The sequence below is a fragment of the Sus scrofa genome, chromosome X, assembly GCF_054392235.1.
Source record: "Sus scrofa isolate SSC_HxYL_T2T_F1_AM1 chromosome X, Sscrofa_HxYL_maternal_Yorkshire_Landrace_v2.0, whole genome shotgun sequence".
NCBI classification, from domain to species: Eukaryota; Metazoa; Chordata; class Mammalia; order Artiodactyla; family Suidae; genus Sus; species Sus scrofa.
The window spans coordinates 27,645,022-27,661,414 of NC_139401.1; positions in this window are offsets into that span (position 1 = coordinate 27,645,022).

Sequence of the window (16,393 nt, forward strand, 5' to 3'; positions counted from 1 at the left end):
AATAGAACTACCACATGATCCAGCATTTAAATTTCTGGGAATATATCTGAAGGAATCAAAAACACTACCTTGAAAAGCTATCCGTATCCCCATTTTCATAGCAGCATTGTTTACAATACCTAAGACATGAAAAGTACTAAGTGTCCACTGATGGATAAATGAATAAATGAGTTGTGGTATAGGAAGGCAATCAAGATGGTGCAGGAGTATAATGTGGAGCTAACCCCCTACCAAAAATACGTCAAAATACATCTGTCATGCAGTGGTAAACATGGAACATCTACTGAACATGCACAAAAAACCTCAGACTTCTGAAAGGGCAAGAAAACTTCCATGTAACCAGGTAGGACAAAGAAAAAAAATATATACATAGAGAGAAAGGAATCAATCAGGATATGATCTGTGCCCAGGGAGGGAGCTGTGAGGGAACAAAGGTTCCTGCACCCTGGGAAAGTCTTAGAAAGTGCAACCTCCCAAGACTGAACCAGCAAGAAATGGGAAATATGATTGGAAATAGGAAATATAATCAAAAGAATTGAAACTATGATTAAAAAACTTTAAAAAAACAAATGTCCAGGGCCAGATGGCTACATAGGAAAATTCTATCAAACATTTAGAGAAGAGTTACTACCTATACTTTAAAAAATATTCCAAAAAATTGCAGAGGAAGGAACACTCCCAAACTCGTCCTATGAGGCTACCATCACCCTGATACCAAAACCCAACAAAGACAACACAAAAAAAGAATGTTACAGGCCAGTATCACTGATGAACATGGATGCAAAAATCCTCAACAAATTATTAGCAAACCAAATCCAATATTAAGAGGATCATACACTATGATCAAATGGGATTTATTCCATCCATGAAAGGATTCTTCAGTATATACAGATCAATGTGATGTACCACATCAACAAGCTGAAGAATAAAAGCCACATGATCATCTCAATAGATGCAGAAACAGCTTTTCACAAAATTCAACATTTATTTATGATAAAGAAAAAAAAAACCTTTCCAGAAATTGGGCATAGAGGGAGCCTACCTCAACATAATAAAGGCCATACATAACAAACCCAGAGCTAACATCACTCTCAATGGTGAAAAGCTGAAAGCATTTCTGCTAAGATCAGGAACAAGACAAGGATGTCCACCCTCACCACTTCTATTCAACACAGTTTTGGAAGTCCTAGCCAAGGCAATAAGGGAAGAAAAAGAAATAAAAGGAATACAAATTGGAAAAGAAGAAGTAAAAATATCACTTTGCAGATGACATGATACTCCTAAAAGACTCCTAAAGATGCTACCAGAAAACTACTAGAGCTCATCAATGAATTTGGTAAAGTTGCAGGATACAAAATCAATACATAGAAATTGATTGCATTCCTATACACTAACAAAAAAAAAAGATCAGAAATTATGGAAACAATACCGTTTACCACTGCATGAAAGAGAATAAAATACCTAGCACTAAATCTACCTAAAGAGGCAAAACACGTGTACTCCAAACAGTCTTAGACACTGGTGAAGGAAATTGAAGATGACACAAACAGTTGGAAAGATACATCATGCTCTTGGATTGGAATGATCAATATTGTCAAAATGACTGTACTCCCCAAGACAATCTACACATTCAGTGCAGTCATTATCAAATTACCAATGACATTTTTCACAGAACTAGAACAAAAATTTTTTTTAAATTTGTATGGAAACACAAAAGACCCTGAAGAGCCAAAGCAATCTTGAGAAAGAAAGTCAGAGCTAGAGGAATTAGGCTCCCTGACTTCAGACTATACCACAAGGCTGCAGTCACCAAAACAGTATCAGACTGATACAAAAAGAAGAAAGATCAGTAGAACAGGACAGAAAGCCCAGAAATAAATCCATGCACCTATGGCCAACTAATCTATGACAAAGGGGGCCAGGATATATACAATGGGATAAAGAAAGTCTCCTCAATAAGTGGTGTTAGGCAAAGTGGACATCTGTATGTAAAAAAATAAAATTAGAACACTCTCTGACATCATACACAAAAATAAACCCAAAATGGATTAAAGTCCTAAATGTAAGGTCCAATACTATAAAACTCCTACAAAAAAACTTAGCAGCACACACTCTGATTTAAATTGCAGCAAGATCTTTTTTGACCCACATCCTAAGAGTAATGAAAATTAAAACAAAAATAAACAAACATGACCTAATTAAAATTAATAGCCTTTGTAGAGCAAAGGAAACCATGAACAAAACAAAATGGAAACCCACAGAATAGGAAAAAATATTTGCAAAAGAAGTAACCAACAGGGGTTAAGTCCAAAATACACAAACAGTTTATGCAGCTCTATATCAAAAAGACAAACAACCCAATTAAAAAAATGGGCAGAAGATCTAAATAGACATTTATCCAAAGACAGATGGATAGATGGATAATAAGTACATGAAAATATGCTCAATATCACTATTAGAAAAATGCAAATAAAAACTACAATGGAGTTATCACCTCAAACCAGTCAGTATGGCCATCGTCAAAAAGTCTCCAAAAAAAAAAAAAAAATGCTGGAGAGGGTACAGAGAAAAGGGAACCCTCCTACACTATCAGTAAGTATAAATTGGTACAACCATTATGGAAAATAGTAAGATGGTTCCTTAAAAGACTAAAAATAGAACTACTATATGGTCCAGGAATCCCATTCCTAGGAATATATCTGAAGGAAATCTTAATTCAAAAAGATACATGCATTCCAGTGTTCACGGCAGTACTCTTCCAAGACATGGAAGCAACCTAAATGTCCATCGACAGAGTAAGGTATAAAGAAGATGTGGTACATGTGTACAATTACTGAGCCATTAAAATTTATGAATTAATTGCCATTTGCAGCAACATGGATGGACCTAGAGATTATCATACTAAGTAAGACAGAGACATATCATATGATATCACTTATATGTAAAAACTCAAAAAAAACCACACCAATAAACTTATTTATAAAAAAGAAACAGACTTTGAGACTTCGAAAGCAAATTTACAGTTAGCAAAGAAAAATGGGGGAGGGGGAGATAAATTAGGAGTTTGGGAGTTTGGGATTAACGTATACATACTACTATATACAAAATACTCAATAAGGACCTACTCTATAACGCAGGGAACTCTACTCAATATTCTCTAATAACCTATGTGGTAAAAGAATCTGAGCAAAAATGGGTTTGTATATATGTATAACTGATTCACTTATATGGGAAAAGAATGTCAAAAAGACTGGAGATTATATATATATATATATTTATATATTCCTGATTCAGTCTGTTGTACACTTGAAAGTAACACAATGTTGTAAATTAACTATACTCCAATATAAAATATAAAAATTTTAAAAAGGGAGTTACCGTCGTGGCGCAGTGGTTAACGAATCCGACTAGGAACCATGAGGTTGCGGGTTCAGTCCCTGCTCTTGCTCAGTGGGTTAACGATCCGGCGTTGCCTTGAGCTGTGGTGTAGGTTGCAGATGCGGCTCGGATCCTGCGTTGCTGTGGCTCTGGCATAGGCCAGTGGCTACAGCTCCGATTCGACCCCTAGCCTGGGAACCTCCATATGCCGTGGGAGTGGCCCAAAGAAATGGCAAAAAGACCCCAAAAAAAATTTTTTTAAAGGAATTCTCATATATATATAATAGAATATTATTTTGCCATAAAAAGTGAAGCTGTATAATATATTTGAAAGTTCTTAAGGGTGTAGATCTTAAGAGTTCTTATCACAGAAAAAATTTTTCTTGATTTGAGTCTATATGAGGTGATGAATGTTAATTTATTTTTTTTATTTTTTTTTATTTTTTGTCTTTTGTCTTTTGTTGTTGTTGTTGTTGTTGCTATTTCTTGGGCCGCTCCCGCGGCATATGGAGGTTCCCAGGCTAGGGGTTGAATCGGAGCTGTAGCCACCGGCCTGCGCCAGAGCCACAGCAACGCAGGATCCGAGCCGCGTCTGCAACCTACACCACAGCTCACCGCAACGCCGGATCGTTAACCCACTGAGCAAGGACAGGGACCGAACCCGCAACCTCATGGTTCCTAGTCGGATTCGTTAACCACTGCGCCACGACGGGAACTCCATGAATGTTAATTTAAACCAATCATGGTAATTTCACAATATACATAAATAAAACCACCAGGACGTACACCTTAAACAGCTCACTGTTTTATATATATATATATGTATATGTACATATATATATATACATATATATACACACACACATATATATACATATATATATAGTGATACATCAATTTCTGTATAAAATGACAATTTTTAATTTAAAAAATTAACATGAATTTGGCTTCTTTTTCAGGTTCTTTGGCCTCTTCCAAAGTGAGTTTTGGAGTTCCCCTCATGGCACAGTGGAAACGAATCTAACTAGGAACCATGAGCTTGTGGGTTCAATCCCTAACCTCGCCCAGTGGGTTAAGGATCCAGCATTGCCATGAGCTGTGGCGTAGGTCACAGATGTGGCTCAGATCTGGCATTGCTGTGGCTCTGGTGTAGGCCGGTGGCAACAGCTCCGATTAGACCCTAGCCTGGGAAACTCCATATGCTGCAGGTGCGGCCCTGAAAAGACAAAAAAAAAAAAAAAAAAGTTTTGTTTAAAATGTGATTTTTAAACGTTTCTTGAGAAAATATTAAAATTGCTTTACAGTCAGATTTTACTTAAAAACAATCTGAAATAGACCTGTAAAATAACATTTTGTGGGTTCCTGTTCAAGATGGCAACATAGGAAGAGCTTGAACTCACATTCTTCCATGGACTCTTCACTTTGGGCAAGGGAGAAGGAAACCACATTGAGGTAGGTAAAAATGTTGAGACAGTCTTGCCGTAAATCTCACCCCTAGTGCAGCAACCCACAATTGGGAGGGAACTCAAAACCCAAAGCATCTCCCTAAGGAGCTAAGGCTTTGTACCTCGCATTAGGTACCCTAACTTTTATCATCAGCACATGTTTTAAGTTGAGCCTTCAAAACATCTGGCTTTGAATACCAATGGGGTCACACCCAGGAAACCCACAGGGCTGTGGCAAAGAGAGGAAAGGCTCTTTTAAAGGCCTGAATTCACACTTTCCTACACCAGGGCATAGTACAGAAACAGCTGTGAAATGCACCCAGATTTTATGTGGAAAAAACACTCCTTTGCTAATTTTAAAGCATTGGTCTGAGAGGAAAGGCCTGCTGGGATACTCTGGGAATGGAAGCTGTTGGGCACGATTTTCTTGCTCTCCACCTTGCTAACGCTGCAGACACCATCTTTTTCTTTTTTTTTTTTACTTTCCTTTTTTTTTTGTTTTTCTTTTTTCTACAGGTGTCATCTTTACACTCCCCCTGTGCCTTGCTGCAGCCATTGGATGTTATCTTCACGTTCTCCCTCTGCCATGCTTTAGAGCACCAGTATCTCTTGGAGAGGAGCTTCTACACATGTCTCGTACCCTGGTTTTTACATCTGATTAACCTGATTTTTGCTTGTGTCTCCCAGGGCCCACCCTTAATCAAGTGGCTCTGAGGCCTGGAGACTTGCATTCCTGTGTACCATCATACTGTCCATAGGGGCAGGCTTCTGTTTTGGCACATCTGTAGGGGCGCATGGAGCTGCTCTTAGGAAATGGAGGCCATTGGGCCAACCATGGGTCAAAGAGGAGATCCAAATGGAAATTAAATTCTTGAGACAAAGGAAACTACAACATAACAAAATTGGGGGGATGCATAAAAAACAATTCTAAAAGGGGGGTTCACAGTGATACATGCTTACCTCATGAAACAAGAAAAGTCTCAAATAAACAACCTAACTGTATACCTTAAAGAACTAGGAAAAGAAGAACAAATGAACTCCCAAGTTGGTACAAGGAAGGAAATAAAAATTAGAGAAGAAATAAATTACATAGACACTAAAAAGGCAATAGATAAGGGTGATGAAATTAAGAGCTGGTTCTTTAAAGATAAACACAAGTGAGAAGTTTTCAGCTAGACTCACCAAGAAAAAGAGGACTTAAATAAAGTCAGAAATTAAAGGGGAGAAGTTACTACTGAAACCACAGGAATACAATGGATCAAAAGAAACTACCACAAATAACTGTCACCAAATTGAAAAAAACTAGAAGAAATGGATAAAATTCTAACAACATACAATCTACCAAGACTGAATTTTGAAGAAACAGAAAATCTGAACAGGATGATTACTAGTTAGGAGATTGAGTTAGTAATCAAAAACCTGCCAAAACAAAAGTCTAGGACCAGTGGCCTCACTGGTGAATTCTACCATTCGAAGAATTAATACCAATCCTTCTCAAATTCTAATAAAAAGAGGAAGAGGGAGGAACACTTCGAAACTCATTTTAGGAGGCCAACATTGCCCTGATAATAAAACCAGACAAGGATGCCACAAGGCCAGAAAATTATAGCTCAATATCCCTAATGAACAGTTAGAAAATCCTGAACAAAATACCAGCAAAAGCAGCTGAACAGTATATTAAAATGATTATAGGAGTTCCCTTCGTGGCGCAGTGGCTAACGAATCCGACTAGGAACCATGAGGTTGCGGGTTCGGTCCCTGCCCTTGCTAAGTGGGTTAACGATCCGGCGTTGCGGTGAGCTGTGGTGTAGGTTGCAGACGCGGCTCGGATCCTGCGTTGCTGTGGCTCTGGCGCAGGCCGGTGGCTACAGCTCCGATTCAACCCCTAGCCTGGGAACCTCCATATGCCGCGGGAGCGGCCCAAGAAATAGCAACAACAACAACAACAACAACAACAACAACAACAACAACAACAACAACACCAACAAAGACAAAAAGACAAAAAAAAAAATGATTATATACCATCATGCAGTGGGATTTATCCCAAGGATGGAAGGATGGTTCAACATCCACAAATCAATGTAATACACCACACTGTGGGTATAGAGGGAACATAGTTCAACATGATGAAGGACAATTGTTTTTTTGGCAAAAGTAATGGAAAAAAAATATCTTTTCTAGTTTCTACCAAAAATATCCATTTTTTTCTCCTATATTTTAACTCAGTTTTGCTTAGGCTATAGGCAGATGGAAAGAGTTAATTTATTATGACTGAATTACACCACTGGTGCAGTGGTAAGAGGAAAAAAGTTGATTTATCAATTCTGAATGGCCCATTGGATTTTATAAAATTTTATAAAAGACCTATTTTTAATTAGTGACACTTTAAAGATTTCTGATTTTAATCATGATGGGTGATCATTGCACACACGGTGTTTGTATTTTTTTTTTAATTTTTGTATTTTTAGGGCCACATGCATGGCATATGGAGGTTCCCAGGCTAGGGATTGAATTGGAGCTGTAGCCACTGGCCTGCGCCACAGCCACAGCAACACTAGTTCTGAGCCACATCTGCCACCTGCACCACAGCTCATGGCAATGCCAGATCCTTAACCCACTGAGTGAGGCCAGGGATCAAACCTGCATCCTCATGGATACTAGTCAGATTCATTTCCGCTGAGCCAAGATGGGAGCTCCAGACTCAGTGTTTTGAAGTTCAGCATCTAATTCTACCTGACTGCTGGACGTTCCTCTTAGATCACTAGCCATCTGTGGAGAAGAAATAGTAGTCCTTCACAGATTTAGACCCAGGGAGAACTGTATTAGTAGAAAATAAGAATTTATATTCATTTTATACTTTTAGGAAAAGTAGTCCTTAAATCAAAATAGACATATATGGATGACTATCAAGAGAAAAAAATTTATTTCCACTGAATTGATGTGTAAATTATAGTCAGATTATATGATCTAGATATTAGTCATTTCTAATTCTTCAGGGAATGAATCAATTTTGAAATAAATTAATCACTTTTGACTTAATATGAAGCTAAGTCTTTCAATGATATAGTTTGCCTCAGAATCTTCTCATAACAAAAATATCCTTATGTTATTAAGTGTAAAATTAATTTTTAATCCAACACTTTTATTTAGAATCTATTCTAATCCAGTAAAACTAATGATCAATTAAAACAAGCAAAAGTATGTATCTGTCTCAAGTCTTGAGAACTGATTCTGAAAGCAATGTTCCAAGTATGCACATGTTATCAGTGTAGTCTTCATTTTTTCTTTGACTTTCCAGTTTTATCTAGAAAAAAAAATGCTTTTTTAAAATAAATAGGAGTTCCTTTGTGGCACAGCAGGTTAAATATTTGGCATTGTCACTGCAGCAGCTCAAGTTGCTGCTGTGGCGTGGGTTCAGTCCGGGAACTTCCACATGCTGCAGATGCAGCCTAAATAAATTAATTAATTAAATAACTTTTCCTCTTATTATCTAAAGTCCATACTTGAAATCATACACTCCTTGATGTAAGTTGGAAAATTTTTCACATTATCAGTATTTTTATCGTCTTTCTATACATTTAATGTCTAATAATTTGTATTTAACAAAGTCCATACTAATTCATGTATACTTTCCAGTATTCATATTTACTTCTGACTAAATCACTTAACATTATTTAGTTATATAAGCTCCATAAAATATAAACCCCATATATTATAAGCACACAGCTAACAGCATACTCAATGGTGAAAAGGTGAAAGGCTTGCCTGTAAATCAGAACAAGAAAAGAATGCCCACTCTTGCCACTTCTATTCAGCTTAGTGCTGGAAGTCTTAGCCAGAGCAGTTAGGCAAGAGAAAGAAATAAAAGACATCCAAATTAGAAAGGAAGAAGTAAAGCAGTCACTGTTTACAGATGACATATTATATATAGAAAATCCTAAAGGCTCCACCAAAAAATAAAAACACCTATTGAATAAATGAATTCAGTAAAGTTGCAGGACACAAAATTAATATGGTGAAATATATTGCATTTCTATATACTAAAAACATAGTGTCAGAGATATCAAGGAAACAATTCCATTCGCAATTGCATCAAAAACAAAAAATACTCAGGAATAAATTTAACCATGGAGATGAAAGACCTGTACACTGAAAACTATGAGATATTGATGAAACAAATTCAGGAAGACACAAATAAATGGAAAGATACTCCATGCTCATAGACTGGAAAAATTAATATTGTTAAAATTTTCATCCTGCTCAAAGCAATCTGCAGATCAGTGCAATCCCTATCAAAATTCCAATGGTATTTTTCACAGAAATAGAATAATCCTAAAATTTGTATGGAACCACAAAAAGGCCCCGAATAGCCAAAAAAATCTTGAGAATGAAAAACAAACATGGAGGTACCATGTTTCCTGATTTAAAATGATATTACAAAGATATGGTATTAAAAACAGTATAGCATTTGAATAAAAACAAATACATAGATTAATGAAACAGAATAGCCCAAAATTAAAGCCACTCAGATATGGTCAATTAATTTATGACAAAGGAGTCAAGAATATACAATGGAGAAAGGACAGTTTCTTCAGTGGATGGTGCTGGGACAACAGGACAGCCACATGCAAAAGAATGAAACTAGACCATTATCTTATACAAACAAACAAACAAACAAAAACTCAAAATGGATTGAGGCTTGAATGTAAAAGCTGAACATAAAACACCTAGAAGAAAACATAGGTGGTAAGTTCCTTGGCATCAGTCTGGTGATGGTTTTTTGAATTTGAAATCAAAAGCAAGTAAGTCAGAGAGAGACAAATACCATATGATATCTTCTATATGTATAATCAAGAAAAAAATAAACCAGTAGCATAGATAGAACAGACTGGTGTTTCCCAGATGTGGGGTTTTCAGGTAGGTTTGGCAAAATGGGTGAAATGGGACAAAAGGTATAAACTTGGAGTTATAAAATAAATTATGGGGATGTACTATACCACATGGCAACTATAATTAATAGTACTATATTCCATATTTGAAAGTTGCTGAGTAAATCTTCAATGTTCTGATCACAAGAATTTTATCTACATACAGTGACAGATGTTAACTAGACTTATTGTGGTAATCTTTTATGCAGTATATACAAACATTGAATCATTATGTTGTATGTCAATTACACCTCGATAAAAAGAATCATATTTCTAAGATAATTTCACAGAATTAAGCTCTTTTGTTTTTTAATTTTTCAGCTGCCCCCACAGCATATGGAAGTTCCTGGGCCAGGGATCAAATCTGAGCCAGAGCTGTGACCTACGCCACAGCTGCAGCAACACTGAATCCCTGACCCACTGCACCAGGCCAGAGATCAAACTGGTGCCTACACAGAGACAAGCCAGATCATTAACCCACTGTACCACAGCAGGAACTCCTAAGCTCTATCTTAAAAATGCCAGTGTTTGATGACTCTACAAATCTATCTACCATCTGCCTCTATTCATTGAAACTTCATACATGTCCACCAGAACAAATGAAAGCAGATAGTGATAAAAAGAATCTGAGCTCAAAATATCAGTATAAGGAGCAAAAAAGAAATGCCCTTGAAAAAATGGATTTACTTTATAAATAACCTGTAAAACTGAGTTTCTAGTCTTTAACTTCTAAAGGAATACATAGAAATATCTAGTGAACATTTATTAATTTGTCAGTGTAATTACATAGATTTAAAGTTATAAAAATCTGTTAATGATAGTAAAATTCAGTTTATTATTGGTATTAAATTGCTGGAATATAATGTAAAGCTGACTCAGTAAAACACTGAGACATCAAAAAGGAAACAATGAAATGTAGCAAAGTTTCTAAAAGCCCTTCTTTTCATCAATATAAATGTGATGAAAAGATGTTGTCATTTCTACAGAGGTCATTGAAAGTGTTGAAATGATTTCCAGGCCCTAAATTGTGTATTTATTATTATTATGGTTTTCTAGGTAAAGGGCAATACAGTCCGTGGAAGCTGAATATAAGTTATAGACAAACCAAGATCATTCATCTCACACAGTAATTATCCCTAAAGCAAAGCTCCACTAGGGTATTCCCTTTGCAACAGAAGGGTCATTTTATCTTAAGGTCATGCCTACCTAAATTTTCCCATTCCCTGATGTTAACATCAATAACCCATGCTGGGATTAATATAGCGTACCTTCCTAAAATAACTTTCTATTACAAGGTTGGATAGTTCTCAAAACTGCCTTCAATATCAATCTTATGAAATGATGAAAACACAAGGTTAGAAAGTTTAGGTTTAATATGAATCTCGGAGATTCTTCGTAATAACATGGATGATAATGACTCTGGTAATGGGATAATCTATAGCTTGCTATTGATTTCTTCAAACTACAGATAAAATATAAAACTCACAAATTACGCACAGTCTTTGTGGACAAAAAGCATACAACTCAGCCTAATTACTGTGCTGGGGGTATAGGTAAGCTTGCCTCAGATACTATATTTCTTCAAATTTTTATTTGATACTGTGGTTTATTTTATCCTATCTGGGAAATTATTTATTTTGTAATTATGGAAAAGGTATGCTATGAGTTATTCCTCACATATAAGTAAATGTAACCTGGAGTTCCTGATGTGGCTCAGCAGGAACGAACCCAACTAAAATCCATAAGGATGCTGGTTCAATTCCTGGCCTCACTTGGAGGGCTAAAGACTGGGCATTGCCATGAGCTGTGGTGTAGGTTGCAGACATGGCTGGGATCTGGCATTGCTATGGCTGTGGCGTAGTCTGGAAATTGCATCTCTGATCTGACCCCTAGCCTGGGAACTTCCATATGACATAGGTATGGCCCTAAAACGACTAAATAAATTAAGTAAGTAAGTAAGTAAATGTAACATAAACCATGCTAAGATAGCATTGCAAGGAGACTCAAATTTGAAGTAAACACATGTGAGTTCAAATCCTGGGAAGATTTTAGAAAACGTAATTATCCACATAATCATAACCCTTTTGTAAAGGGTCATAATGGTATGTCTCTCACAGGATTGATGATGGGATTATAAGATTACTGACATAAATCACCAAGCAGGTAATTTGTGCTCAAATATCTTGTTCTCTTTCAGTCTCATCAGTAATACTGTGGATTGTTTGAAAGGAGTAATGTGTATGGCTATTTAAAAGCCATGACAATTTAGAATTTAAGACTATTTTTGGAAATTCAGAGGCAGTCTGAATACTTTGAAGTGAAAATGTGATTAGGATTCTTTCATATAATGTCAGTTAAAGTGAGAGAATGAGAGAGCATAAACCTCAAATGACGTTTATAGAGAAAAATATATATCAAATATGATCTGATTATGAAAAAATTATGAACATAAAAGTAGAATACATCTTATAAAAGGTACTACTTTATATATTACATTCTATATATCATATATATATCATGTGACACATTCCATATAATGTATTATAGACTATAATTTTATATACTAAAGATACATTATATATTGTGTAATATTCATTAACATATTATCCACTATGTGGTACATAATTGTTTATTACTATATACCATATACTGTAATTTATATTTTTATTATCACAAGATAATAAGTTGATATAGCATGTGTTATACATTACATATTTATATATTACTGTATATTATAAATACTATCTATATTTATATATATAGATGTTCATGTGTGTATAAAATAATCACTTAGTAAGTTATTGCTAAGACAGTTTTGCTCATTTTCCCCAATTAAAGAAGCACCCTTTAACTGCCCCTACACTGTTGGTGGGAATGTGAACTGGCACATCCACTATGGAGAATAGTATGGAGGTTCCTTAAAAAACTAAAAATAGAACTATCATATAATCCAGAAATCCCACTCCTAGGCATATATCTGGAAAAGGCAAAAACTAATTCGAAAAGATACATGCACCCCAATATTCATAGCAGCAATATTTACAATAGCCAAGACATGGAAGCAACCTAAATGTCTATGAACAGAGGATGGAATAAAGAAAATATGGCAAGGAATATCAGCCATAAAAAAGAATGAAATAATGCCATTTGCAGCAATATGGATAGACTTAGAGATTATCATACAAGTGAAGTAAGTCAGAAAAAGACAAATGTCATATGGTATCACTTTTATGTGGAATCTAAAAAAAAATGATACAAATGAAATTATTTGCAAAACAGAAACAGACTCACAGATATCAAAATAAATAAATAAATAAATAAACCACCTTATGGTTACCAAAGGGGAAAAGGTGGAGAGAGGGTGAATTAGGAATATGGGATTAACAGATATATACCACTATATGTGAGAATCACTTTGCTGTATACCAGAAACTAACACAACATTGTAAATTAACTATACTTCAATTAAAAATCTTGTCATGAATAAGAAAGTAAATTAGTACATTTTCAGATTTTTCTTTTTCCAGTTGCTTCCATGTGTTAGGAAAAATAAGTTGAATGTTTCTTAGAACCTCTCATTTATTTAGTTTTTTGTCTCTAATACCAGATTTTATACTTTAAACAGGAGTTGTAGAGTAGAATCCAATTTGGTGATCACAGATATTCTCCCTAGTTGATTCGAAGATTCCCAATACTTGTATATCATAAATACCTCTATAAGCATCTTCTCTACTTGAATTATCATTACCAAGTACTCTGTCATTACAGAACATCTAGATAAATTTAGTATTATTAACACAGAATTTATGTTCCTAAAATAGTAGGTAGTGATAAAGAAATCATATTTCTGCCTTATTTATTGGGTCACTAAAATCACAATTTTTTCATATTATATATTTTATTAAAACTTTCAAATACAATTAATAACTTTCTCTTATTGCTTCCTCATTATACTTGCAGGCTTTCAAAATGGCTCTGACCCTAGAAAGGGTCAAATGTTAACTTTCTGTACAAAAAGAAGACACTACTATGTATCTAAAAATAATGAATTTAATCAAGAAAAATGAAAAGCAAAAAAAGTTCTTCCAAACTACTATAATTATCAGTTCACAGAGTTTCTCCCCTGCATCTCTGCAAACTCACAGTTCATAGGAGGGAGCAGAGTGACGTGGGAGAAGCACAGGCTAAACAGTTTCATGGACAGGTGTTAGAATCTCATCTGTCACTTACAGGAGCTATGTGACCTTGGGAAGGTTACATCATCCCCTTAAGTCTCAGCATGCATTTATTTATTTCTTCATTTGTTTTTCTGAAAACTTGAGATAATAATGATTACTTGAAATGTTTTATGGAGGCATATAATATATGTAAAATATATAGCATAGAGCCAGGCCTAAAATCTGTAATGCATAAATTGCTATACATACCCATCTTGGTTTGCAATAGCCTTCCAATTGGTTTCTGCACCACTAGTCCTCCTCAACAATCCATCCTTTGCTTATAATTACCTACTCTTTAATGTATTCTTAATAAACTTACACCAACCAGCTACAATCGTTCTATCTTTACCTTTACATATTCTTCCCCCTGTAATAAAATTTATGTTGGAATCCATGAGCTGACTCACTTTTCTTTCATTCAAGTAGGCAATCATGGCCTGGGAAATTCAGATATAAATATTTAGAAAGTCCCCAAAAGGAATTTATGAAAATGAACTTTATCTACTAGCACTGTTCCAGACACTAAGGAATGATAAAAATACATTAGAAACAAATCCTTTTTAGATACAGATAACTCTCTGTCTTTGGAGAATTGTTTTGTTTATTTTTTAAACTTGTTTAGCACTGAAAACAAATATAGTTGAGTATTTTCCAAATGTTGATAGTATCATAACTGTCCAGTTTCAGTTTTATTCATCTTAATATTAAAAGCAACTTTAATATTAAATATTAAACTGACAAGCTTTTGCACAGCAAAGGAAACCAAAAAGAAACCAAAAAGACAACTTACAGAATGGGGGAAAATAGTTTCAAATGATGCAACTGATAAAGGCCTAATCTATAAAATATACAAACAACTTATACAACTCAACAGCAAAAAAGCAAACAACCCAATAGCAAAGGACCTGAAGAGACATTTTTCCAAGAAAGATACACAGATGGCCAACAACCACATGACAAAATGCTCAACATCCCTGATTATTAGAGAAATGCAAATCAAAACTACCATGAGATACCACCTCACCCCAGTCAGAATGGCCATCATTCAGAAGTCCACAAATAACAAATGCTGGAGGGGGTGTGGAGAAAAGGGAACCCTCCTGCACCTTTGGTGGGAATGTAAGCTGGTACAACCACTATGGAGAACAGCATGGAGGTATCTTAGAAACCTATACACAGATGACCCAGCAATCCCACTCTTGGGCATATATCTGGACAAAACTCTACTTAAAAAAGACACATGCTCCCTCATGTTCATTGCAGCACTATTCACAATAGCCAAGACATGGAATCAACCCAAATGTCCACTGATAGATGATTGGATTAGGAAGATGTGGTTTATATACACAATGGAATACTACTCAGCCATCAAAAATAACAAAATAATGCCATTTGCAGCAACATGGATGGAACTAGAGCCTCTAATCCTGAGTGAAGTAAGTCAGAAAGAGAAAGACAAATACCATATAATATCACTTACATCTGGAATCTAATATATGACACAAATGAACCTTTCCACAGAAAAGAAAATCTTGGACTTGGAGAATCAACTTGTGATTGCCAAGGGGTAAGGGGAGGGAGTGGGATGGACTGGGAGCTTGGGATAAATAGATGCAGAATGTTGCCTTAGGGATGGATTAGCAATGGGATCCTGCTGTAGAGCACTGGGAACCCTGTCTAGTCAATTATAATGGAACATGTAATGTGAGAAAAAAATGTATATGTGTATGTGTAAGTGGGTCACCATGCTGTGCAGTAGAAAAAAAAATATATATAAAGAAATAATAAAGGAATAAATAAATAAAAGCAAGAATATCTGAGGTATTGAACTTCATTGTCCTTTTAGTTTTTAAGGCAAAAAGCACAAAGAGTTTAACTTATTTCATAGCAACAACCCTGGTAAAGCAGTAGCAATGATGGGCTTTCAGTACATGGTAATATAAACAGTATATGCATGAAAATATATGAGTTCATAAGTACACTGTTAAATGAGATTAAGCTCACTCTCTATTGAGCTATTTACTTCACATAGTCCAAAACAGGAGTAAAAACATAAAACTTAAAAATTCACAGAGTTAATATTCTCAACTCTGAGATACATATATAGTGTAGAATACTACAAACGGAAAGTTTGTCAGCATGTACTGTTTTCAAATATGTTTCCAAAAACACCCACATGTGTGACATTTGTGTGCCATCCATGACAAAGAGAAAGAAGGCAAAGCACAGTGCAGAGGAAGCTTATATGTGTGAATTTTGCATGTTGACAATAAATAAATTGAAAGGCCAGGCTCATTCATTACAATATAGATAAATTACACAGGTTGGAAACTGGATTCCAAACTCTTGCCAAAAATATTTTAAGATGTACCCAGATTGCTCCAAATTAACAAGATTTGTTGGAGATACTATATTGCATTTC